Here is a 13,586-nt window from a genome sequence, read left to right as displayed (position 1 = left end):
AGTGAATGCAGAGATGCCGAGGGCACCGGTTGCAAGGTGCAGGGGGAGCTGACTGTGATGTCATCCCAGGCAGCATTCCAGCCTCCAGGGGGAGCCAAGGAGTCGGCAGCTGAGAGCTCTGTTTCCCATGGGAGCCAAGGTCAACTTTGCAGAGGCCGGAAGGCCAGAAGTAAACAGAGACGAAAGCCTGCAGATGGCCCGAAGCAGAAGGGGGGTGAAAAGCCCTCGCCAGTGGAAAACAAGGCTTTGTTTGCTGGCACAGCTTCACCAAAGGCTAAAGGCAAGTCTGATGGCCAGGAGCGGGGGGGCAAGCAGCAAAAGCCCACGCCAGTGGAAAACAAGGTTTTGTTTGCTGGCACAGCTTCACCAAAGGCTAAAGGCAAGTCTGATGGCCAGGAGCAGGGGGGCAAGCAGCAAAAGCCCACGCCAGTGGAAAACAAGGTTTTGTTTGCTGGCACTGCTTCACCAAAGGCAAAAGCCAAAGCCAGGTTTATTGTGGATTCAGGCTGCACGCGCCATATCACCAAAGACCGCCATCTGTTCATCTCCTTCACACCTCAAGATGGAGAGATCCACCTGGCTGATGGAAGGACTTTGCAAGCTGCAGGAGTTGGGACTGTGAAGCTTGAAAGTCTGCATACTACCATTAGTAATGTACTTTTTGTTCCAGGAGCTGCGGACAATTTGCTTAGTGTCCCACAGCTAAATCGGCGTGGTTTTGAAATTACCTTCAAGAGGACTGTCTGTGTCATCAGAAAAGGCAAAGAGGACTTTTTGCATGCAAAGTTGTTGGATGGTTTGTTCTGTCTAACTTATGATGATGTTGCTGTGTCTAATGCTGATACTTGTTGTGTTGCACAAACTAACAAGGTTCTTCATGCAGGATGCATTCACGATGCACATCGCAGATTTTGTCACCTCTCTTGGCAAGCGCTAGCCAAGATGCCTGAGTTGGTTGAAGGTTTGGACATCAAACCTTGCAAATTTCACATGAAATGTGTATCTTGTGCAGAGAACAAGGTGAAGGTTGCTCCAAAAGGCAAGGAGTCTAGCAGGCAGGCTTCCAAACCCTACCAGCTAGTTCACGCAGACCTGGTAGGTCCTCTAGCGCCCTCTTTGGGAAGAGCAAGGTACTTCATGGTTCTAATTGATTCTTTTTCCAGGTACATTCATGTGTTTATGCTCGAGCAGAAATCGCAAGCATTTCCTAAGTTCAAGGCATTCTGTGCTTGGTTGGAGAATGCTCATGGTAAACGTATTGGTTGTCTGTTTACTGATCGAGGCGGGGAATTCACTTCTCAGCAGTTTGAAGCTTTCCTGACTGAGAAGGGAATCCAGCATGACTTGTCAACGCCCAGATCGCCATGGATGAATGGGCTTGCGGAGAGAGCAAATCAAACGTTGCTGCAAGGAATAAAAACCTTGTTGCATGATGCCAACCTCCCTGAGAAGTTTTGGGGGGAGGCTCTCTCGAATTTTGTTTACAGTTTTAATCGCAGACTGTCATCACCTATTGGCTGCACTCCCTATGAGAAAATGTTTGGTAAGAAACCTAACACCAAGCACTTGAGAATCTTTGGTTCTGACATGTGGGTACACACCCCACAAAGCAACAAGCTTGGGAAGCGTGGGGCACATGGTTTGTTCATGGGGTACGAAAAAGGTGCATACAGGGTATGGATGACTAACTCTAAATCCATAAAGTTCACAAGGAGTGTTGAGTACAATCCTAAGTGGGGGGAAAATGTGGGAATTTTCCAGAGTTACCCAGAGGAGGATGAAGGTGATGTGAAGAAAGCAGATCATGCTGAGAAAGCTGAGGAAACTGAGGATGATGATGATGATGATGATGATGATGATGATCAGAGTTCGGATTCCAGTTCAGTGGGCGGCGCAGCTGCTGCTGTCAGTGACAGTGATGACACAGCAGACTACAAGAGCGCAAAGGCCTCAGTCAGACCATCTGATGAGTCTGACAATGAACTGGAAGAACCACTGTTCACCATTGGTCATTTTTCTCCTAAGAAAGAGGAGATGAGTCCAGAAGACTTGCGTCTGGTTCGCAGGTCTGAAAGGGCGACCAAAGGCAAACCTCCAAAGAGATTTGCTGATGAGTTTGCTAAGATGGCAACTGCTGTTCTTAGTAGCTCAGAGAAGGTGTGGGAACCTTCAAGCTTCAAAGAGGTCCAGGAGTTAACCTCTAAAGATGCTGAGCCTTGGCTTAATGCCATGAAGGCTGAAGTTGATTCCTTAAACAGGAACCAGACTTGGGAACTGGTACCGGTAGTCCCAGGAATGAGACTGGTTGGCAGCAAATGGGTCTTCAAGGCCAAGACAGACCAGAATGGCAAGGTTGTCAGACACAAAGCCAGATTGGTTGCCAGAGGTTTTTCACAGGTACCAGGGCAGGATTACCACGAGACCTACTCACCCACGGTCAAATATGAGAGCATTCGGCTGATGCTCAAGATCGCTGCGGAGGAGAAACTGCGTGTTTCCCATCATGACATAAATACAGCTTTTTTGTACGGGATTTTGGGGGAGGAGCTGTACATGCTTCCACCTGACGGGATGCAGATACAGAAGGGAATGGTCTGTAAACTGCGGAAATCCTTATATGGTCTCAAGCAGAGTGCCAGGTGTTGGAACACAAAACTCACTGAAACGTTGCTTTCTCTAGGTTTTCACCAGGGCAAAGCTGATCCATGTGTGTTTGTCAAGGAGGAGGGGCAAAACAAACTGTATTGTTTATGTTTTGTTGATGATCTTCTGATGTTTTGGAAGAATCAGGCTTTCTACCAAAGCACCCTAGCTCAGCTGAAGGAGCACTTTGACATGAAGGATCTTGGTGAGGTATCCAACTATCTTTCTCTGCAGGTGGAGAGGGACCAAGCAGGTAATTTTCTGGTACACCAAACACAGAAAATTGCTGATGTATTAACCAGGTTGAATTTGGTTGATGCAAACCCAGCAGACACACCGATGGTGACAGGTTACCAGGTAGACAGTACTGCTGAAGCGTTTTCTGACACAACGCTGTACAGATGCATTCTAGGCAAGTTGAATTTCATTGCTAGATGTTCGAGACCTGACATTGCTGTAAGCACTAACCTGCTTAGCAGACATGCTAACAATCCTACTGTTCAGGATTGGAAAGCTCTGAAGCGCATAGCCCGGTATTTGAAAGGGACTATGCACTACAGGCTGAGGTTCACCAGTCAGAAGACTGGAGGTCTTGAAATCTTTGCAGATGCAAGTTTTGGAAGTGACACCACGGATGGTACAAGCACTTCTGGAGTATGCTACATGTACAACCACTGCCTGTTTGACTGGTTGTGCAAAAAGCAGACGACAGTTAGCCTAAGTTCCTGTGAAGCAGAACTCAATGCTCTGTCATTTTCACTCATGGATTGTGAATGGTTGATGCAACTGTTTAAGGACATTGGGGTTTCTGTGAAATGTCCTATACAAGTGTATCAAGACAATAGATCTTGTTTGGCTTTGCTGAACTCAGAGAGTTGCAAGCAAAGAACCAAGTACTTGCAGATTAAGCTACATCGTGCAAGAGAGTGTATTCAGAAAGGACTCATTCAGGTGTCCTACATGCCAGGAAATGAAATTCCTGCTGATCTGTTGTCTAAGGTTGTTAACAGAGAACAACTGAAGGTTTACGCACAAAGGTTGCAATTGGGTTGAACCACAGGTACTACTGGTTACACGGAAAGGGGGAGGATGTTAGGATATTTCCGTTCCACCTTAAAAGGGAGCAGGATGTTTGTATAACAGCCTGCGTAAGTTCCTGTCTCACAGGATGTTTATGTTGTAAGTTTCGTTTCGTTTTTGCCTGTCTTGCCTGAGCAGTGGGAGCAGACGGTCATGATTTCTTTGTTCTGACCAACGCCTAATAAACTGTAAATATGCATGTTCTGCTCTCATGCCTGTGCAACTTCTTGCTGTGTGAATTCTGCTGTCAGAGTGTGCACTAAGCCTGAGGCTTAGTGTCGCTGAATTGCTGGTATTGCCTGACTACGGGAGGTCGATGGATCGTCCGGCACCGAGCTTGGGGGCTCAGATGGATTCTATCTCCCTGGCAGTATCCCAACAAAATCGTGCTCCGGCGGTGCAGCAGCAGCAGGAGGCCCCATTAGCTAAAGTGGTGCTTCAGGTTAAGAACAGTTTCAGGTTAAGAACGGACCTCCGGAACGAATTAAGTACTTAACCCGAGGTACCACTGTATTGGCTTAGGCATTGGATAAAACAACAGAGCGTGAGTCGATGACCGTAGGGCTATGGGAGCCTCGCCAAAACCTCCTCTTCAGAAGGTTGGACCAAAACAAAGTTGTCCTGGGGAATAGAGCAGCTGGATCATCATCTGACGAAACCCAGCAGCGCAATGAGAAGGCAATGCTGCCACAGCCACATTTGAGCGGCTAAACCCCGCCTCCTCAGCTTCCGCCCGATTGGTTGGTTGCCAGGGGGCGTGGCACAGCAGCCGGGACAGCAGACGCAGGGGGTGGAACACCCCCTACCATGCGGGAAACGACTCCCGCTCACAACTCCTCCCCTCTGGAAGGAGGAGAGGCTTTCTCAACCCAACCCTTCTTGACCCATTTTTTTTGTCCTCCCTCCTCCTAGAGCACTTCCACCACCACTACCCCAATGAGGCACAGCACACCCTCCCTCCACTGTCCTGGGAAAACCCCTTGATCCCAATTTTGTTGTTTTCTTGGGTAATAATAATTTATCATTTATACCCCACCCATCTGGCTGGGCTTCCCCAGCCACTCTGGGCGGCTTCCAACAAAATATTAAAATACAGTAGTCCATCAAACATTAAAAGCTTCCCTAAACAGGGCTTCCTTCAGATGCCTTCTAAATGTCTGGTAGTTGTTGTTGGGTAGATTTACAAAAAGGAAAAAAAACACAAAAAAATTTTTTTTATTAAAAGCTTCCCTAAACAGGGCTTCCTTCAGATGCCTTCTAAATGTCTGGTAGTTGTTGTTGGGTAGATTTACAAAAAGAAAAAAAAACACCAAAAAAATTTTTTTTTAGAAAGGGGCACGATTAGATGCCCCCTTGCTCACCACTACATTAATTTGTCCAGTTCATAGAAATCATAGAATTTTAGACGATCATTCTAGTCCAAATGCCTGCAGTGGAAGTGAGGAAATTGCTGTTTCCCACTAAGGCCTTTCACACAAACCAGATGCTGCAACAGCGCTGTAGTTACCCAAGTAAACAACTGCAGTGACTATGTTCTATCTCCAATGTTTAAAAATATATATATTGTAAGAAAATAGTCACGAAATTAAAAGATGCCTGTTTCTTGGGAGAAAAGCAATGACAAACCTAGACAGCATCTTAAAAAGCAGGAACATCACCTTGCCAACAAAAGTCCGTATAGTTAAAGCTATGGTTTTCCCAGTAGTGATGTATGGAAGTGAGAGCTGGACCATAAAGAAGGCTGTTCGCCAAAGAATTGATGCTTTTGAATGATGGTGCTGGAGGAGACTCTTGAGAGTCCCATGGGCTGCAAGAAGATCAAACCTCTCCATTCTTAAGAAAATCAGCCCTGAGTGCTCGCTGGAAGGACAGATCCTGAAGCTGAGGCTCCAATACTTTGGCCACCTCATGAGAAAGAAAGAAAGAAATAGAAATATCTTTATTGTCATTGCCCCCTCTCAGGGACAACGAAATTACTTGACTGCTCCATAAAAACACTAATTAAAACAATACAGTATAATACAGCAAGGAAGATTAGATGACTTTCAAAGTCCAGGCTTCCCATTCAGGGCTGAGATCGCTCTGGAGAAGAAGCTGTTCTTAAGACGGCTCGTTCTTGTCTTCATCGTCCTGTATCTCCGTCCCGACGGCAGGAGCTCGAAGAGACAGTGACCAGGATGCGATGGATCTTTTACTATGTCCAGTGCCTTCCTATGGCACCTTGTGGCATAAATCTGCTCTAAGGTGGAGAGTGGGCAGCCAACAATGCTCTCTGCTGCCTTAACGACTCTGCACAACCCCATCCTGTCCTGGGTAGTACAGCTTCCGTACCACACACATAAGCCATAAGTGAGCACGCTCTCAATGGCACAGTGATAGAAGGCAAGCAGCAGTTTCTGCGGAAGATGGTTTTTCCTTAGAATTCTCAAAAAGTACAGTCTCTGCTGCGCCTTCTTCACAAGCCCCCTTGTGTTGACACTCCAGGACAGATCCTCTTGTAATTCAATGCCCAAAAATCTGAACGTTGTTACCCTCTCCACACAGACCCCATCAATCAAAAGTGGCTGGATATTGCTCTTCTGTCTCCTGAAGTCCACCACAAGCTCCTTTGTCTTCCTTGTATTTATGAGCAAGTTGTTAGCTCTGCACCACTCTGTCAGCCGCTCCACCTCATCTCTATAGTCCGTTTCACCCTCCCTTTCAGGGATGAGCCCAATCACGGTTGTGTCATCTGCAAATTTGACAACCCTATTACTAGGGTGAGCAGCGACACAATCGTACGTGTAGAGAATATAAAGGAGCGGACTGAGTACGCATCCCTGTGGTGTTCCTATGTTAGTCTTAAGCATTTTAGAGGTATAAGGGCCCAACCGAACCCTCTGGGAGCGGTCTGACAAAAAGTCCAATATCCACCCACAAAGTGATAACGGAAGCCCCAAGTCTTCCAGAAGAGAAGACTTCCTGGAAAAGACCCTGATGTTGGGAAAGATGGAGGGCACAAGGAGAAGGGGACGACAGAGGACGAGATGGCTGAACAGTGTTCTTGAAGCTACCAGCATGAGTTTGACCAAACTGCGGGAGGCAGTGGAAGACAGGAGTGCCTGGTGTGCTCTAGTCCATGGAGTCACGAAGAGTCGGACACGACTAAACGACTAAACAACAACCAATACACACACACACACACACATATTTATATTCAAATATCCATCCATTTTATGTTATTGTTTTACAGTTATATATTTGTTTTGTTTAACAGGATTTATATAGCACATACACAGAGTGCACATTGCTGTCAGAGTGGAATGGACTTATAAATGTTGAAAATAACTTTTATTAAAAAAACCAGAAGATTATCTTTTAGGTATAATTGAGGAAGAGGTGCCCAAAGATAAGAAAAAAAGCTATTTGCGTATGCTACCATAGCTGCCCAAATGGTATATACCTAAAGATGGAAAGAAGTTTCAACGAAAGTCCATCATCAGCAATTGAGACAGATGGAATACACAGAGATAGCGAAACTTGCCGGGAAGAACAAGAGATCAAGATGAGAGACTTTTCTTAACGGTATGGGGAAAATTTGTCAAATATATGAAAACAAATTGTAAATGATAAAAACATTAGCAGACATGAGCAGTAAGAAATAAAGGGAGTGAAAAGGCAATATTTGTAAATAGGTTTGAATTGGTTATGTAGTAAGATTGTGATATATAATGGGGGGTTGAAGAAAAAGCAGGTTGAATTTGTTTAGATTTAATTTTTGTTGTTAAAATATTGTAAATTGCAAAAATAAAACATATATTTTTAAAAATTGATATGTGAACCTGACATGAACCAGAAATAGATTAACCCATCCATCCCTCATCTGAGAAAACCTTGTTAGGATGTTTAAGACAAACAAGTAAGACTAGATCATGCTTCTGGACTGCAGAGCTGCATCCACAGACTCATAATATTTCAATTTATTTGCTGTTGCGACCATTATGGTAATTTCAACCATCACTAAAAAAGGAAATATACGTCCTATCCATACTATACAGAATGTGCATAGATGCACCATTAAAAGACCACAGACTCACGGTGCACATGGTTGGTTTGCCACTAGTTACAAGCATTGCGTATACCTCGATGTTTGTAGACAATGGAGTGACTTATATCGGAAAAATGCTCTTGTATCGGAAAAAGGGGCCCTAGTTTGTTCTCTGGTATTTTCTGGTTCTTGAGCACAAAGGCAAGCTGAGTATAGATTAACTTAGTTGTTCTTACCAAGGGATAGTTTGCCATGCTGTGCATGTAACCAGCTGATTGCTGGTCATCCATATCAGCCTGCAAATACAATTCTGTATCAGAAACCCAGGAAGCAGAGGAGTGATAAAATTCTCATCACTTGGCCGGATGATACAGGAGATTAGCTTATCACATGGTTACATACGCAGTCGTATAATGCATAACCACTGGGTAAATGATTGTCTGCATTCGCCCAGTGAGATCAAGATTTCCAGAAATATCACATTCAAACTAAACCTACATCCTGTTGAATACCAACAAACACTTGCATTTCAGTTTCAGCCTAAAGCATATTAGTTAGTCTTAGCCTTTTTCCTTCTGCATTTGTAGAAATCAAATATGAGATCAGCTGTGATGAGTGCATATATTATGCTTTGTGGTATTTCAGTTTTATTTTGTGGCTTTCAGTTGTTGGACTTCTTAGTTATATAAGTATTATTTCTTTGGCTGCCTGGATTACAGCGGATGAGCATTACGATTTAAAATGTATAAATTGTAACATTGGACATGCTTATCTCATTCATCCAGATGATAAGAAATCTTCTAAACCAGGGTAGGTAACCTCCACCACATGGACTCACCTTGACCCACCAAGGGTTCCAATTAAAACCACACCCACTTGTCAATCAGGTGACATCACATCAATAGGCTAGCGACATCACTTTGATAGAATGTCCTTCCACTGGCAGGTGAAGACATTTTTTTACTCCAGTAGGCTTTTTGGGAGCTGGTTTTTTTGTTTTAAGGAATGGGCTCTTAAAAGTGGTTGTTTTGTTTTCTAAGCTATCTGCATTTTAATAGGTATGCTTTTGTATTGTTTTCATCCCAAAGTTAGTATATTTAAAAGGTAAAGGGACCCCTGACCATTAGGTCCAGTCGTGACCGACTCTGGGGTTGCGGCGCTCATCTCGCTTTATTGGGCGAGGGAGCTGGCATACAGCTTCCGGGTCATGTGGCCAGCATGACTAAGCCGCTTCTGGCGAACCAGAGCAGCGCACGGAAACGCCGTTTACCTTCCCGCCAGAGTGGTACCTATTTATCTACTTGCACTTTGACGTGCTTTCGAACTGTTAGGTAGGCAGGAGCAGGGACCGAGCAACGGGAGCTCACCCCGTCACAGGGATTCGAACCGCCGACCTTCTGATCGGCAAGTCCTAGGCTCTGTGGTTTAACCCACAGCACCACCCATGTCCCTCTAATTTATTTGATTTATTTAGTGGTGTGCATTTTAGCTGTATTTGTTTTGAGTTTTGTGAGCTGCTTGGATCTGGGGAAAAGACAGGATATAAATAAAACAACAATAATAATGTATTTTGGAATTGTTAAAATTTAGTGTCTGTTTCAAGAGGTACAACTAAGGCCAAGGGCAAAGGAAAGCTCACCTGGTGCCTTTGCCCAGCTTCCTTGAACAGCCTCAGGGACACCCCAGAGCCACCAGAATCCCTTCCTCTTCTAGGGCCAGCTGTAACTTGTGAATAATCACTAGGTAACCACTTTTGTTGCCGTAATCCTGAATCACTTTGAGGACATAAAGCTTCCAACCATAGCTGGCAGATGTGGGGGATGGAATGTGGCTAAGAAACTTTGCCTGAAGTACTCTTGACTGTAAGAATCGGGCGGGGGGGGGGGGCTGTTAGAATTCCTGCTCTATGATTGCAGTCATGGGATTGTTGTCTATCATATGACTGTATATGTTTTGACTCCACAGAGTGGGAAGTGACAGAGACAGGATGTTTGTGTTACTGTGTTCCATGAAGTGAGACTATTGTCTTTTGTTCTTTTTTTCTCTTTGCTGTCTGATGCTAGAGAGAGAGGGAGCCATGTTGCAGTGCTCTGTGTGTGTTTATATGTAAATAAAGTAGATTAGCCAAAATGCTGAGTTGCTGAGGTCTGTCACACAAGGTGCGCAAACTCTGCAGATCCCTAAGTGTGCCGGTGTCGGTTGGCATCAGTCGCTGTGATGCTCGGGCTGAAGAAAGCTTATGAAACTCCCGAACGATCGACCAGGAGGGAGGGAACATGTCAGTCGGGCATGTGTCCCTGCCAGGGTCCTACTTGAGTGTAGGCTGAACTCCTGACAGAAACCTCCATACAACTTCATATGGATATGGCCTCCAGAAAGTTGCCCTGAAGAGATGGTGACCTTCAAGCTGAAAAGCATTCCCCATTCCTTTTATAAAGCAATGCCAATCCATTACATTAATTTGAAAATTTCATGTCTGGGAAGCGGGGACCCAAAAGATAATTGTAATTAGGAGTCAGATTGAGAAGAGCGTGGGTAACCTTACAAGGATAAACTTTAGTTTTTTCCAGAGTTGCTCCAAGCTAATAGTAACCTTTCTGATGACAGGAATCTCCTGCAAGACATCTGATCACAAATACTTTTACCGTAACCAGTGAAAAGAACATTCCAGGAAAGCAAAAGGCAGCATCTTGTTGGGCCACACCTGCAATTTTGCAAAAGGTAAGTGTATTCCATTTAGTCCAGCTGTCATCTGATGGAAAAACAATGTCTAATCAGTTTTGTTTAACAATGTTAACCTCTTCTGCCTTAAAGAAACAGCTTACAGCACACATGTAATCCGCCCCAAACTTTTATCAGCTACAGTAGGCTTAAACCGAAAGCATAAATCATTGAGTGAGCGAATCTATTGTAAAAGTTGTTCTTACGCTTAGTGCACAAGCCTCGTACTTAGCTTGCCTTAAAAGTATTGAGCTAATGGACAGGTTGATCTGCCTTCAGGCAGGACCCAAGTCCCTGACGGACAGCGGTTAATCCTTCATTTGACAAGCACAATCTTCCTTGCCATGACGGGGAGAACCAGTGTCAGAAAATGAGAAAGACATGCTCTATAAATATCCTTCAAGTTTTCTTTGACGTTCAGCACTATCTTGTGTCTCATACATGGCCCACTGATTTCCATACGGCTTATTCTCTTGTAAAGTGTATTCTGCATTTCTTGCCAGTTTGTTTTTGGGGCTAATTCAAGCTGCTCACGTTTGTTTTTAAAAAAACCTGCTTGGTTCCAAGTATCGGAAATACTGCCTCCTTCCCTAAAGACCTTCTCAGGTATTTGCATCAGCTGTTTATTTATTATATATATATTAGTCAGTTATGTTTTCTCTCACTCTTCCATTTTTCCAGTCTTAAATTCAGTTCTCCATATTCTCACATCACGTCACTGTTTTATTTTTCTAATCCTCATGAAGATTCATTGATGAATGTATCCTAATATATACTCTTCTATCTGCCAATTTGCCTAAAACACACCTTTTTTCCGCAAAGCAACTTTCTATGTTTTGATGCATTTTTGTATGTGACTGTCACATTTCTATACGTTCTACACACACAATGCCCTTGTAAATGCTTTTCGGAAAACATAACTCGGCTGGAGAACTGCAGTGCATAATTCAGAGAGGTGCAAATTGGAAAGGATGACTGCATTTCGGTTTGTAGGCAGATGTTTTGAGACTACAATTCCCATCATCCCTGACCACTGGTCCTGTTAGCTAGGGATGGCGGAAGTTGTAGTCCCAAAACATCTGGAGGGCCGAGTTTGCCTGTGCCTAGTGTATCATTTCAGGAACTGTGAATTAGGCAAGTTCGCCTTTAAATGCAAACTGAACCCAATTTCGCCCATCCTCCATTCCCAGTTCACAAATAATTGTTCGTTGTCCCCTGGCAATGAGCCTCCACCGCCTGCATTCTCTGCAGTAGATAAACCCCCTACTCTGTTTCTGCTCAACCTGGGAGGCACGTAGACTAGCTGTGCAATAAACGGACAGAAAACAGAGGCACTTTCTGGCCAGGAATTTCCTTTCAGCGCAGCAGCCTTGCATAACCTTGTCATTTAAACTGCTCCTCTCTACATCTCTTGACCTTTGTACAAGACAATCCCAGCTTGTGAAGGAGAACATTCCCTCTATCAAGGCATGGGCAAAGGGCCAAAGTAGTGGGTAGGGGCACATACCTCTTGGGTGGGGGGTGAGGGGTGTGTCTCAGCAAGCAAGAATCCTCCCCGATGATACATGTCAAGCTGGCTCAGGATTTATTTATTTTTCAACACGTAGCCACCTGGGCCTTGAACAAATATCACCATGCGTAGTATTCTCCTGGTTTTGACTTTGGCATTAACACCCCCCAGTCCCTCATTCTTCCTCCCTTCTCTGTGCAGTGTGGGAAAGGGCCATGGTTCAGTGCCAGAGCCTCTGTTTCACACTTGGAGATGGTTTTAGGTTCAGTCTCTGCCATCTCAAAGTTCTTCCCAAGGGGAAGAACTTGAGTCTGTCACCACGGAGAGCTACTGTCAGTGCAGGCAGGACTGAGAGAGATGAAACTCTGGTTTGGCTCAGCTCCTTAAGGCAGCTCCCTATACACAGTTTTTGGTCAGGCACTTGATAGACGATATGGCCCTTGCTGTTCCATCAAATGAAAAGCAAAGACCTTCTGATTCCTGATTTTAGCTCAGGGGTCAGCAACCTTTTTCAGCCGTGGGCTGGACCACCGTCCTTCAGACCATGTGGTGGGCCAGACTATATTTTGGAGGGGGGGAATGAACGGATTCCTATGCCCCACAAATAACCCAGAGATGCATTTTAAATAAAAGCACACATTCTACTCATGTAAAAACACCAGGCAGGCCCCATAAATAACCCAGAGATGCATTTTATTTAAGATTTTATAAAGAAGAAGAAGAGTTTGGATCACTACCGAAGGAGTCTCAAAGCGGTTAACATTCTCCTTTCCCTTCCTCCCCCACAACAAACACTCTGTGAGGCGAGTGGGGCTGAGAGACTTCAGAGAAGTGTGACTGGCCCAAGGTCACCCAGCAGCTGCATGTGGAGGAGCAGGGAATTGAACCCGGTTCACCAGATTACGAGTCTACCGCTCTTAACCACTACACCACACTGGCTCATTCCACTCATGTAAAAAAACACTGATTCCCGGACTGTCCATAGGCTGGATTGAGAAGGTGATTGGGCCGCATACAGCCCACGGGCCTTAGGTTGCCTACCCCTGTTTTAGCTAAATCATGCTGTCTCCTCTCCATAGCCTTCAAATACTGGAGCCGAGGGCCCCAGGACCCCTTCTGCAATTTCCAGTTGTTGCTTTCAGTCTGCAAACAGAACATAATTGATTTTATTGTTTCCAACCCATTCACACTGTGTTTCCTTTACATTGAAATGAATGGTGCGGAATGATGTCGTGATAACGTTATCAGTTATGTAAAATTCCACACCAGCAGACAGCGAGGGGAGTAATGTAGTTTGGGCAAAATGTGAACTGCAGCAGAATGGAAACAGTCCTGCGTGCGATGGATGTGAGTCGGAATGAAAATTGAAGACTTTTGATAGCCCTACAAAATTTGTAAAGGTTATTTTGTTTTGTTTTATTTTTTTATAAACTTTATTGAAAATTCCAAAAACAATGACCCAACACAAAGGTGGTCTTCTAAGACAAATACATGCAGTATTTTTTTTCATGGGGGGGGACGACTTTTGTCCATTTACTGTATTTATTTTTCCCGATTTGAACTATAAAATGGTGGTTTCCTTAAGTCAAAATGAGAGTACCCCGA

The sequence above is a fragment of the Podarcis raffonei genome, chromosome 14, assembly GCF_027172205.1.
Source record: "Podarcis raffonei isolate rPodRaf1 chromosome 14, rPodRaf1.pri, whole genome shotgun sequence".
In the NCBI taxonomy this organism is placed as follows: Eukaryota; Metazoa; Chordata; class Lepidosauria; order Squamata; family Lacertidae; genus Podarcis; species Podarcis raffonei.
The sequence above is the reverse complement of the archived record's forward strand: the minus strand, read 5'-3'. Positions refer to the sequence as shown.